The sequence below is a fragment of the Mustela lutreola genome, chromosome 9 (genome assembly GCF_030435805.1).
Source record: "Mustela lutreola isolate mMusLut2 chromosome 9, mMusLut2.pri, whole genome shotgun sequence".
NCBI lineage: Eukaryota > Metazoa > Chordata > Mammalia > Carnivora > Mustelidae > Mustela > Mustela lutreola.
In genome coordinates this window covers 78,038,027-78,052,225 of record NC_081298.1, presented here as the reverse complement: position 1 = coordinate 78,052,225, position 14,199 = coordinate 78,038,027, and the positions used below count along the sequence as shown (strand labels likewise).

At 39.6% G+C, this 14,199-nt stretch overlaps 1 pseudogene; it reads right to left on the bottom strand.

Moving 5' to 3' along the window:
- Positions 1-557: 557 nt before the first annotated feature.
- LOC131808376 (RNA polymerase II subunit A C-terminal domain phosphatase SSU72-like) lies at positions 558-14,199 on the bottom strand (annotated as a pseudogene).

The window sequence follows — 14,199 nt, the reverse complement described above, 5'->3', positions numbered from 1 at the left end:
AAAAAAAAGAAAGAAAGAAAAAGAAAAATGAAAGAAAACTCTATCTTTAAAAAATAAAATAAAATAAATGGAGAATGGGTTCGAGGAGGGTTTCTTGTACCCTTCTAGTCCAACAGTTTCTTTATTTTTTAATTTTCTTATTTTCCTGATAAGATAAAGCCCACTTCTTCATTCAGGTTATTTGAACATTCCAACAAACTTAGGGGGTAAAGGGAAGAAACCACAAAGAAAGACACAGATATACAGAGGAAATGTATTATAAACTGTTGTTTTCTCTTTTGGTGAAAGAAAAATAATAAACTTTAAAATCAATATCCCACTCATAAGTAAAAGTGAGATAGAAAAAAAAATTTTTTTGAAAAAATGATTTTTTTAATCTAGCATTGATGTGTATATTCTCATTTCATGGGTACACTTTATTTGGGTATTACTACCATCCATTGGCAGAAAATCTAAAAGGAAAAACAAATATCAGGAAGGGCAAAACTTTACCAACAGGAAGCTCAAGAAGCTGGGTTTAGGAGGGTGGATGGCCCACCAGGTCCAGGCCAGGTGGGTCAGTAGAAGGAAACTGTGTGCAGGAAAGCCCTGGAACTCTCCTCCAACTCCTGCAGCAGCTCATCCATTTAATTCTCCACATCCTCCCTACACTGAATGCACTGGCATAGCTCACAGATGAAGAATGCCCCCAGGGTGGCCTCTCTGTCACTGTTCTGGATGTCCTCATTGCTTACAGGCATGGGTTGGCAGGTCTCCTGCTCTCTGGAATTCCGATCTTCAACCATCTGGTCATTCGCTCTCTCTTCACAAATGAGTAGCAGCAAATCAAATACACCTTTGCTGTTCTGGAACATTTCTGGCCAGGGTTTGATTCTCTTATTTCTGCCTAATATATGTAAAATGCCATTCTTTCCTTCCTAAGGAGATCACTGTACATCTAACCTTAAGTAGTTTTGAAATCATAAATATTTGGCTCATAACGTGCTGGTCCAGTCAAAGTCATGTGAGTTCCTGTTCCAAAGAACTGGCCATTGAATTCTCATTTGCTGCAGATGTTGTGTACCTCCGTGCTCAGGTCTGGTTGCTCAAACGGACCACCACCACCTGCAGCAGCAGCAAAGATACCAACGTGCCCTCCAAAGGGCTCTTTAAACAACCTGCAAGTGCAAATCTATGTCACCCCAATGGTGGTTGCAGATTCCAGGCACTGATCAGTTGAAGAATAGTCTAGCAACCTGAAAACAGAACTTGGAGTTAAAGATTTGTTTGGTTTTTAACTTCTTTCTTTTTTTTTTTTTTTTAAAGATTTTATTTATTTATTTATTTGACAGACAAATCACAAGGAAGCAGAGAGGCAGGCAGAGAGGGGGTGGGGGGAAGCAGGCTCCCCGCTGAGCAGAGAGCCCGATGCGGGGCTCGATCTCAGGACCCTGAGATCATGATTTGAGCTGAAGGCAGAGGCATTAACCCACTGAGCCACCCAGGCGCCCCTTAACTTCTATTTCTTTCTTGAAATAAAACTGTGCTTCAGGGCACTTGGGTGGCTCAGTGGGTTAAGAGTGCCTTCAGCTCAGGTCATGATCTCAGGGTCCTGGGATTGAGCCCCGCATTGGGCTCTCTCTCTCTCTGCCTGCCTCTCTGCCTACTTGTGATCTCTGTCAAATAAATAAATAAAAATCTTTAAATTAAAAAAAAATAAAACTGTGCTTCATTTGGGACTTAGAACCCAATATAAAACTTGCCAGAAGCCCCAGTGAAGTAGAAGAGAAAGAGGGAGATACATATTCTTCCATAAAAGCCATGCAAGATTTCCTAATGAAAGTTTATGACAGATTGGAGAATGGAGAATCTACCTAAATAGTATTATGTACTTCCATATTGTCAAGTAAAACCAATCCTGCTAACTCAGTTTTGTTTAGCTAAGCTAACTGAAGATAAGGACTATCCCAGTCCCACTCTTAGCTTCATCACAGAAGCCCAGAAGCTGAAGCGGGAGGTCCGTCATGTAAACCAAAAGGGTTGCATTTCCTACTCTGTCTAGTCATCTGGGATTCCACTAAGCTTCTAAAAGATTCCATTGTAACCACAGATTCTTATCCAGTGTCCTAGTACATCATTTTGTTTATCAAACATTTCTCATTTTTCATGCTAACTGCTAAGTTAGTTCATACAATTTTTTGTTTCTTCTTGCAGAGCCTTCTCCACGTCCAGCACAGTTCTATAGGCTTCTCGTGGAAGTTATATTTGAGTGTACAGCAGTGCAGATGATAAATGATACGTCCGTTAAAATATATCAGATGATAATAAATGTTTTATTAACAAAAAAATAGCAGGGGAAAGGAATAGAAGTTGCTGGGAAAATGAATTTAAAACAGGGGCTCAGGGAAGGCTTCCTTGAAAGGTTGACAAACCTTGAAAGGTTTGAGCAAAGACTTCAAGGTAGGAGCATTTTGGAATATTCAAGAAAGAGCAAGAAGTTTATAGCTGGAACAGAAGGAGAGAGAGAGGGAAGGGTAAGGTGAGAGAGGGAAGAAGGGCCCGATCACTTAGGAACTCGTAGCTACTGTGAAGACTTTGGTTCTTACTCTGAATGAGATGGGAAGCCATTCAAGGACCAAGGAGTGACATGACCTGACTTATGTTTCAATAGGATCATTCTGGATAAAGATGATAGGGGATGGAGTGCCAGGGGCAACCAACCACCTGGGAGGCTCTTGAAACACCCCAGGCCACAGATGATAAAGGCCAGGACTATGGGTCAGGATGGGAGCCCCTGGAGGAAATGAGGATGGAAGGAGTAACCAGATTCTGATAAATAACCCCTGAACGCAGTACCAAGGTGTTGTTCTTGTATTTGGCATAGAGAAAACAGAAAGGCAAATGCAAAACAAATTTAAATTCAACAACTAACCTATCAAGGGGAATTTGACTATTTCAGGAGTATTTGATATTAGTGAAGTCTACAGGTACTTTTTAAATATAAAACTTTCAGGTATAGATATTCGGAAAACCAGAAAAGCCTTGAAACCATTTAAAATGCATATCAGATTCTTTGAAAGCATTTATGAATTTGACAAAGTATCTTCCACAAGGAAAGAATGCCCTAGAAGGAAAAGAAAGATATTAGACTTTTCTTAAAAAAAGAAATACACCCAAGAAGATATAAATAGAAAATAGCTGAAAATACACCTAGATGTCACAATGTGCCAGATTATCATCTGATATTTCTAATAAAGATCTAGTACCAAAAGTACCAAAGCTCAATGCTAAATGACACAAACCATTTTCCAATGACGAAAGGGCAATCAGTAGAAATAAGGATGCAAAAAGAAAAAAGCACAAAATATGGCATTAAATGTATGTGACTTTAAAAGAGATTAAGAACTGCATAGCATAGGTCTTCCCTCTAATATGATAACAGAGATAGAGACAGACAACTACAAAAAATGCTATGTATTCATGAAGGATAACATAATACAAATTTGAGAATGGAATAATACAAAGCAGGAGACATTTTCGAAATGTCAACAAACAGTGCCAGTGAATATTTTTTCTGCCAAGGAACAGCACGAGAGAATGTTTTATTCAAGAGTATCCAAGGAAGTAAGAAGTACATTTAAATGGGACATGTCTCAGCTACATCAAAAATTTTTAATGAAAAACAGAAAAGCAACTTCTGGGAATAAAAGCATTATATTTTTCTTCTGGGAATAAAAGTGATCTGCTATGTATACCCTCATAAAAAATGATTAGGGGTATCCCCTGCTTTTTGAAAGTTCATGTTATGCCACTTTGTTACTATGAAAGACCGAAAGAAATCCAAAGATGCTTTTCACTTTTAAGAAGGAAGGTGAAAAGCAAACGTAGTGTTCAGCATTTGTTTTGTAGCAAAACAAATTCATGCCACAGAGGCAGTGAACACCTGGAGCAGAGAGAGAGGCCCCATGAAGCTCCTTCCCAGCAACGACACTCAGCATCTAAGCATTAAGAAGTCATCACTTTGGGGGCGCATGGGTGGCTCAGTGGGTTAAAGCCACTGCCTTTGGCTCAGGTCATGATCTCAGGGTCCTGGGATCACGCCCCGCATTGGGCTCTCTGCTCAGCAGGGAGCCTGATTCCCTTCCTTTCTCTGCCTACTTGTGATCTCTTTCTGTCAAATAAATAAATAAAATCTTTAGACAAACCATAAGAGACTCTTAATCTCACAAAACAAACTGAGGGTTGCCGGAGGGGAGGGGATTAGGGAGAGGGTGGTTGGGTTTTGGACATTGGGGACGGTATGTGCTATGGTGAGTGCTGTGAAGTGTGTAAACCTGGCGATTCACAGACCTGTACCCATGGGTAACATTTAAATTAACATTATATGTTAATTTAAATTTATAAAAAAAAAAAAAGTCATCACTTTGAACTGTGTCTGTGAGCATCTGGGCTTTATCTTGATTTATTATGTGCATCCATTAGCAAGGTGTGTCCTAAGGTCTTAGAAAAGCCTAAAAGAGGTGACTTTTTGGGTCTGGGAATGCTAAAAAAATTTTCCGTATAAATCAATGGTAATTGCTTCTTTGCTTTGTGTCATTTCAGCTTATGAAAGTTATCACAGGAACATTTTGCTTTCAAACTGAGGGGGAAAACCTATACTTAGTATTTAATAGCTTAGTTCACAATGTTAAAATGAGACAGGACAAACAACAGAGATTTAACAATTATTTTACTTTGTCATCAAGTAGCCATGATTATTAGCAGCACAAACATGTCTTTTTAGTCTTTGCTTTTTCCTTACCTTTCTCTTAAGTAAAATAAAGGAGGGTTGTTCTCTCCAGAGGGAGAAAAGGAGAATTACATATGCTCCTTTGATATTTAGGACAAATGTTTATACCACCCTCTTTTCCCTATCAAATTTGTCTACCAGCCTTGGGGATATCCTTTATGTTCCCTGATAACTTCTGGAATTTTCCCTCCAATTACATCACCCTTGACAACTTCAACATTCTGGTCCATGACTTTTAACAACCTGACCTCATATTTTCTCAGCCTGATTGACTTCTTGTCACCCTCCTTCCTTGGATGTCGAATCTGTTCAACTTCTCAGATTTTAAATAAATGCCCATTCCCAGCCATCACCTCTTCTCTGTCATTTCTCCCATTCTACTGAATCTGGTATTTGTCCTCAGAGTAATATAAACTCCATCAACTCTCACCTAGTGGTGCTATGGTTAAGGCTACAGATTGTAGAGTTAGTCTGCCTAGCTTTAAATCATGACCCTCCCTTTATTTGCTGAGTAACCAGAGACAAATTACTTAATCCCTCTATGCCCTAAATTTCTCAAAGGTTTCCTCTGAAGGTTAAATGAGATAATCCACATAAACCTGGCACACATTAAATCCGTGATGAACATTAGCCAGCAGTATCAGTCTTCCAGTTGGCTTCACTTGTATTTGTGGAGACTGGTCACCATACTTATCTTGGTTTTTCTCCAACTCTGCTTGGTACTAGTCACTTCCATTGTTCATTTATTTTCATCTCAGCTCCTGGATTGATTTTTTAAAATAATTTTTTAAAAATTTATTTGACAGAGACTTTGTACTTTCATTACAAGCCCTCTTATATGTGAGATCAAACAATACTACTGATATAATTGGTAAGAAAAACAGAGAGGGGAATGAATTTTTCAGATTTGGAGTTTTTGTAACTAATATACTACTTGTGGTAGTTATAATGTGGCCTGTTTTCTGTCTTGTCCTGGCAGCTTCTCTCTCATGTAGGGCTTGGTCTTGGTGTGAAAGCACATACATCTTAGACCATCCTAGCACCATCCCATAGAGCCTAGACATTCCAGCACCATCTGATCTTCTCATAGCTCCCTTGTGTTTACCTGAAATATTGAGCCCACAAAGCTTCTCCTCTTTTTGACTGACACCTTTTGACCGCTACCCTTAGATGAACTCTCTAAGCTTTACACACCAAGTGGGACTCCTTTTTGGGTCATCCTTTTGTAATCTGGTGTTTAATTTTGTTTGGGCTTTCTTGACCTCCTATCACTTGTGAATCTTGTTGCTCTCAAGATGTGTACCCACCTGCACATATTTGGAAGTTTATACCTTGCTACCTAAACTTGTTATTTGTGGGTTTTAGATTTTTCTTTTTTTTTTTTTCTCTTTTTTGTTCTTTTTTTTTAAGAGAGAGAGATAGAGCAGTGCCAGGGGGAATGGGGGTGGGACAGAGGAAGAGGAAGAGAGTGAATCCCAAGCAAGCCCCATGAGGAGCAGCGAGCCCCACGCAGGGCTCAATCTCATGACACTGAGATCACAACCTGAGCCAAAATCAAGAGGTGAACACTTAACAGAGAAAGTCACCTAGGCACCCCTAGATTTTGCTTATCAACTTGCTGTGTTTCTGTAGGAACATATGGGGATATTTAAAAACCATGCCACTTTCAGGACACCTGAGTGGCTCAGTCAGTTAAGCCTCTGAATCAAATCATTATCCCAGATTCCTGAGATTGAGTCCCACTTCAGGTTCCCTGCTTGGTGGAGAGCCTGCTTCTCCCTCTGCTTGTTTGTGTTCACATATACATATATATAAACTTTTCATAAATTTCAGAGATTTTAATCAGCACACTCCCCCAAAGCCCATTCATAACTAACCTAAGCATCTCTGTATCTTGGATAAAGAATTCTGCTCTGGTCTATAACTAAGAAAGAGGAAAATGAAGAAAGTCATCCATTCCCACAAAATAGTCACATGGAGTATTTTTCACTTCCCAATGTATTTTCTTTCCTATATCAACCTACCCTAAAATTTTGTCTCTCTATTCTTTGCATTTCTGTAGTGGTTTCCTATGCTGCCTATTCTCTCATGCATCTCTCTCTCTTCATTCAGTTCTGGAGTACTTGTGGAATAAAAACCAACATTGTGTTCCTCTTATCCCAAAGGACATGATAGGATACTTGGGAAAGAGACATGTCCACATCAAAACTTGAGTAATAATGGGCTACTGGCTGGCTCAGTCTGTAGAGAATGCGACTCTAAATCTCAGAGTCATGGGTTCAAGTGCCATGTTGGGCATGGAGCCTACGTAAAACAAAGTAAAATAAACTAAAATAAAAATTGGGTAATAAGATAAGGAAGAATATGAATAGGTGGGAGACATATTCAACTATTTCTGAGGAAGGGTAAGATACTGATTTCTGTTGGAGAGGGAGTTCAAACTGAACCTTGAAAGATGGGTTGAACTTTTCTATAAGTAGATAAAAGGAAATAGTATGTTAAATGGAATAGAACAACAAGAAATATGTAAATATAAATAGAATGTTGGAGTGATCACAACAGGCCCCACATGGACTGACGAGAAAGGATATAAAGTTAGATAAAAACAGAATGTTAGGTTGGGGACAGTCCTATGTTAGGCTTGAGCACCAGATTAGAGTCTGGGCTTTATTTTGTAAATAACAGGGAGACACTGAATATTTTTCAGCAAAGGAGTAACAATAAAAATAATTTTTTTCAGAGATTGAACTGCTAAGAGTATTTCATGGAGAGGTGAGGGACTGGTCAAAAGGAGAAAAGTTAGGAGACTATGCAGTAATCCATGATTTGAACTTGTGAACAACTGAACTGTTTGCGACAACCAATTTAGCAAAAGGGGCACAACTGTTGTAGGAGGCATGAACATGGGTTGCTTGCATCTCCCTTCATCTGGTAGAATGCAGTCAGCTAAGAGCATCCAGCCACAGCACCTTCAGGATCCACCACTGTATTCTAGCTGAGGTCATCATCTTCCCACGCAGCCCCAACCAATGACCGATAGATAATCACAGCAGTGCTAGGGTCTAGTCATGTCTACCTAAGGCATGCCTTCTCTAACAGGTGATCTTTGCTCTGGAGCTCCCCAGTGGGTTGACTGAGACTTGGTTAGCTGTACATTAAATCCGAGGCTCTCACCATCCAATCTTGTTTCCTCTCCACTTTTTCAACGGGTGTGAGATCAGCATCCAAATCCGTGGGCTCTTCCTACTCAATCCATCTTCCTCCACCTTTATCTCTTGTAGGTGTCACATCCACTCCCCAACTAATACAAAAATACTTTGGGAATACATGGAAAGTTACACATTATAAAATTCATACAAGTAAAAATTAAACTGATAGCAGCACTGAATTAATTGTGTCTAGGAAAGGCATATTCTAAGCTTAATTATTTCATGCATTAGGAAATTAATAAATGTGGTAACAGTGGGGCACCTGGGTGACTCAGTGGGTTAAGCCTCTGCCTTTGGCTCAGGTCATGATCCCAGGGTCCTGGGATCCAGCCCCACATTAGGCTCTCTCCTCAACGGGGAGCTTGCTTCCTCCTCTTTCTCTGCCTGCCTCTCTGCCCACTTGTGATCTCTGTCAAATAAATAAATAAAATCTTTTAAAAAAAGGAAAGAGAAATGTGGTAACAGTGATTTATGTATTGATAAAAAACAACTAAGGCCACTGCAGGTTTGAATAAATTTTCTAGATGCTGAAATCTTTTCTGTGATTTAACTTGAGATTAGACACTAAAGTAGCTATTTGAACATGTCTTTATTTAGAGGAGCCAATTTATTTTAAAGAGAATATTCTCATCTCACAACTGAAAGTAATAATGGGATAAATGGGAGGAGCAGGGCAAGTGCTGCAGCTGGGGTCTAGCAAATAGGAGAGTCAGTACAGACACTAAAAATATGTCTATCAGAAAAGATTCTTGAAGTTTCTTTTGAATATATTTTATGTTTGTGTTCATGAGACATATCTGTGAAAATGGAAAGGAAAAAGGAAAAATTCCTGCCATGGCAGTACTGAAATACACACATACACACACACACACACACATCTCTGCCACATAATACATTAACTTGATAATCAGAATGTAACGGAAACTCTATATGCTCCAACCAACCCAGATCATCTCACACAATCAGCTGAACATAACCACTCTTCCTGTTTTGTTAGATGCGGGAAGTTATAATGTAATGTTAGAGGTATATTTTGTATGTGTGTTTAGGCTGAGGAGATTAGTTGGTCATTCAGTTTCAACCATTCAATGGTAATTTAGGATGAAATTATTACACTAGTTTTGAGCTGATAACTGTTTGGTAGAAGGCACCATCACTTCCTTCCTATTTTAAACTGCCATCCAATACAATAGTTTCCTTTTGAAGCAGATCTTAGTAGATTTGAAACATTTCAAGGATATAAATTCAAATTATTGGACATTTGGGTGGCTCAGTTGGTTAAGTGTCTGTCTTTGGCTCAGGTGGTAATCCCAGGGTCCTGAGATGAAGTACCACATTGCTTCTATCTCTCTTTCCCTCTGCCCCACCCCATGCTCCTTTTCTCTCTCAGATAAATAAATAAAATCTTTTTAAAAATTAATTCAAATTATTATCTCTTATTAATAAAACATTTTAAATAATTACACAGTCCTCCTGAACCTCCAGCATGACCTCTCTCCTGCAGGTTTCCATTTTATACATTCTCCTTCCCAGATTATTTTCTTCCTTACTCTACAAATTCCCAACTTTCTACTTTTTTCTCATATCTTTCACATCTTTTCCACAACTCTCTACTCTCAATTGAGGACATTGCCTCATACTTCCCTGAGGAAATAAAATCCACCAGAAGTTGCTCACTTTGTGGGGGACACAGACCACTGCAGCCTTGTGGCCCTCAAGGAGGGCCCTTCTCACTCCATTTTACCTTCACTGGACTGGCCATCAGCTCACCCTGGAGCATGGTACAGAACTCAGGGATGCACAGCCAAGCCAGGTCTCAGGATTCTAGCCTCCAGGAAAAATCTTGCCATGACTGATAGGGCCCCAGATAAAAATTCAAACCTTCAACCTGTTCTCTTTTACATCCCTGAAAATGAATCACCATTGGAACAAAAGTTAAGAGAATTAAGACAAGCACAAAAATGGAACCAACAGTCTAGGCAAACCAGAATTTGACATTTTGTAAGGAAAAGGAAGAATTTATTAACTTATAACTAAAAGTTAAAGGCCTGGGATGGAGAGCTAGATCAGGTAAAAAAGCAACATTACGTACAGAATAAATGGCTGACTTTGTAAGGAACTTTTAGGTAAAAATTTTCAGAAGCACATTATTATAAAAGACTGGTACAAGTGCAATTTTCCCATCACCTTCTTCATGGGAAAAATGGGCCTGGGGAGGGTTTGGAACAAGCTTAAACCAAAACAAAAGAAGACTAGCACTTAGAGCTCACCTTGTCCCATCCACCAGTGGCCAAGTTTCTAGGAGAAGCAGCTGCTTTGGGAGTCCATTTTATGAGGGCTCTAAAAACCTGTGAGTAAGGGGTGTCTGGGTGGCTCACTCAGTTATGTGTCTGCCTTCAGCTCAGGTCATGATCCTAGATCCCTGGAATGGAGCATGTCATGCTCCTGTAAGGAGCCTATTTCTCCCTCTCCCTCTGCCTCTTCCCTCTGCTGTGGTGCTTGCTATCTCTCTCTCTCTCTCAATAAATAAAATCTTAAAAAACAAACAAACCAACAAACCTGTGAGTGAACTGAGTTCCATGCTTCTTCATGGGGGCTTCCTGGCTTATGTCAGAACAGACTACGAGAATGGGGGTGCTGGTGAGCCAGACTCTGTTCCAACTGCGGATTCCAAGCTGGTCCTTGGTCATAGACATGCTATTAAATAAAGCCCAAGCATGTGTACCTGCAAAAAGAGGGAAAAAAAAAGTTTCTCATTTTTGGATTTCTAAATCTGTATGTCTTCTTCCCTCCTGTTTCAATGTAGGAAGTGTCTTTCCTCCTACTATTTCACTCCTGCTGTGGATCCAATCCCTTACTCGCCATCATCCCTCCCTTTCTAATGAATAATCCTGATCCCAAAACAAAGATGTCATCTGTAAAAGCCTCTTCTTGACTTCTATCCTCTTTAAACTACGTTTCCTTCTTCTGTCTCCATTAATAGAAAACTTCTTGAAATATCCTTTATCTCTCTCTCTCTGTCTCTACTCCTTCACCAGGTCATGCTTGAATCCTCTTCAATCTAGCCTCTTTGTCCCACCATCCCTCAGACATTGTGTATCAGAGTCAATGGTTACTTCTATACTGTCAAATCCACTGGCCACTTTGGCCCTTATCTTTCTTGATTCTTTAGCTGTATCTCTCTGGAATGCTGGAAACATTCTCCCCCTTCAGCTTCTGTGATGCCATTCTGCACAAAGAAGAGTTAGTATAGCAGGCCTGAGATTGCTATCCTTTGAAGGGGCTTGCAAGGTTGGCCCTTGGCTAGCATTTGAAAACTTGATTTTCAGTAGTTTCTCTTTTTTCCTAACTGATATTGATGGCTTACTGTGCCCAGACAGAGGGTAACTCTGTTCATGTAACATGATCGGATTCAGATAAAAATCTTGGGCACTTAGTCTCTAATGGGCTTCCTTGCACAGAAACATCACATACATATTACTGTGTTTTCAGTAATAGGGGAAGAGTGTGCTCTATATGACCCCTCACAGGAAAAAAAAGGCATTAAGGAAGCCTGCTCATGGATTCTTCCAGACTCCACCTGTGTCTTTTTCTCTCATGATCTGGCACAATGAATTCAGCGCAGCACTGGGACAAGTCTTAGCCATCAGTACAACCAACTGATGATTCCGGTGAACCTCCTGGTGAATATTCAAACACAGAGCTGATCTTTATCACTCAGTCCAGGTTTTCCTTTTCTGATACTCCTTTACTGATATCTCCTACTCTGTTCCACTTGGAATCTCAAGGTTTTACTCTCTTCTCTCACCTGTTTTTCAGGTGATCTTATTTGGTCCCTTAACATTAAATATCATTTATATGCTAACAACTTCCAAATTGATATCTCCAGCCCAATTTCTACCCCTAAGTCTAGACACTAATACCCAAAAGCCTTTTTGAATTTTCACGTAGGATCGTGTAGGTGACCTTAGTATGGCCAGTATGGAACTCATGATAGTTTTTTCACAAACCTGGTCCCACCTTCTGTTTTCTCCATCTCATGATGAGTCTGCCATACATGCTATTACAAAAGATAGAAATCTGGGAGTCATCTATGACTCTTCCTTTCTCTCATACCATATTCTATCATCAAATTTTATTAGTTTTACCTTCAAAACATCTCAAATCTGACACTTCTGACTATTCCACTTTGATACAAGTCATTACAAGTCATCACCATTTCTCACTGGACTAGAGGGAAAAGTAGGTGTTCTTGCATTGAGAAAAAAAAACTGGGCTTGATCAAGAAACAAAGAAGGTCATAGTACCTACAACAGAGAGAGTTATGGGGGGAGAGGAGGATCAAGATATGAGGAAATATTGAGAGGAGAGGGGTCTTTTCTTGCAAGCTTTGTTTTTTTAGTATTTATTACACAAATCTGTGCTCCCATATGGAAGCAAAACATCATATTAATTTTCTCTAATAAAATGGTCATTTATAAAATTAGTCCCAACTCAAATATTTTTCCATAGGAAACACCAGTAATTTTTTCCCTACCCTATCTCATTCAGTTGCCCCTCAGTTAACATCCTCATTGGTTTGAACTTTGAGACTGTGGTAATATCCCCAAATATAAATCAAGTGCAAATCAATGAATTGAAAGAATTTAACTGCACATTTTGCTACAAGTGCAAGATTTCGTGAAGTTAATGAAAGTGATGTTAAAGGAGTCTTCCAATCACACATAAGGCTATTGGCAAGTGAGCCCACAGTCATACCGGCTAACAAGAGGAGCAGAGAAAATAGAAAAGGAATGTGTTTCAAAAAAGAATAATTTGAATATCAAGCAATTAAGGGAAGTCATTAGGAAAACTCATGAGGCTCTTGATAATTTTGGTTACAATTACTTTCTGCCTATTAAGAGAATGAGAAAAAAAGAGGTCCCAGAATGGAGAAAACATTTGCAAGTTACATATATGGTAGAGCATTTATCCCCAGAATATATATAAAGAACTCCTGAAACTCAGTAAGAAAACAAATAAGGCTCCAACAAATTGGACAAAAGATGTTCATAGGCAATTCACCAATAAAGATACATGAAGGGTAAATTACTACTAAAAAAATTGCTCACCATTACTAGTCATTAGAAAAGTGCAGACTGGAAGCATAATGAGATACTATTACAGTCCTACTAGAAAGGCTAAAGTTAAAAATACTGACCATACCAAGGAGGCAAGGATGTGGAACAACTAGAAGCCTGGCACCTGGGTTGCTCAATTGGTTACGCATCTGCCTTCAGCTCACATTGTGATCCTGCGGTCCTGGGTTTGAGTCCTACAAGCCCTACGTTGGGCTCTCTGCTCAGTGGGGAGCCTGCTTCTTCTCCCTCTGCCCCTCTCCCCCACTTGTGCTTGCTCTCTCTCAAACACATAAATAAAATTTTACAAAAGATGTCTTGTACACTGTTGGTAAAAATATAAAATGGCAGAATCACATTGGAAAATACCTTGCAGTTTTTTAAAAGTTATACATATACTTACCATATGATCCAGGTTGTCTTCTCCCACTTATTTGCCCATGAGAATAGGAAATAATGCCACACAAAGACCTATACATTAGTATTCATAGCCGTTTCATTTATAATAGTTCAAAACTGTAAATAATCAAAATGTCCATCCACAGATGAATGGATATGCAAATTGTGGCATACTCAAACAATGGAACGTGAATCAGCAGCTTTTTGAGAGGAAACTAATAAAATCACACCAAACTGATGAAGATCAAGCATGGTCACTTGACCAGCAGCAGCAGCAGCCACAGCAGCCAGGAATTTGTTTGAAAAGCAAATTCACAGGCCCCACTCCAGTTGTACTAAATCGGAAACTCTGAGGGGGAACCTCTCTAAACCACAGCTTTAGATTAATTTGCTCACGGTATCAGTAAGGGTTCTTGATGTCAGTCATCTCTACTATCAGTAACCAACTCTGGTTAACTTAAATTGAAGAAACTGGCAAGTATCAGGCAACTCACAGAATTGGTAAGAAATGCTAAGAAAGATTCTTAGGTTAGGGGTTAGAACCACGGGAGTGAGGGTAACAAACAATCTGGTTCAGAAGCTGCTACCACCGCCGACACAGGCCATCTCTTCTCTGTGATATAGCGGGGACGGCACGCAGCTGCTGCTCCTGAGAAACAGCCACGATGCCAGGCTGCTTCTCTGTCAAAGATCTAGTAGCATCCAT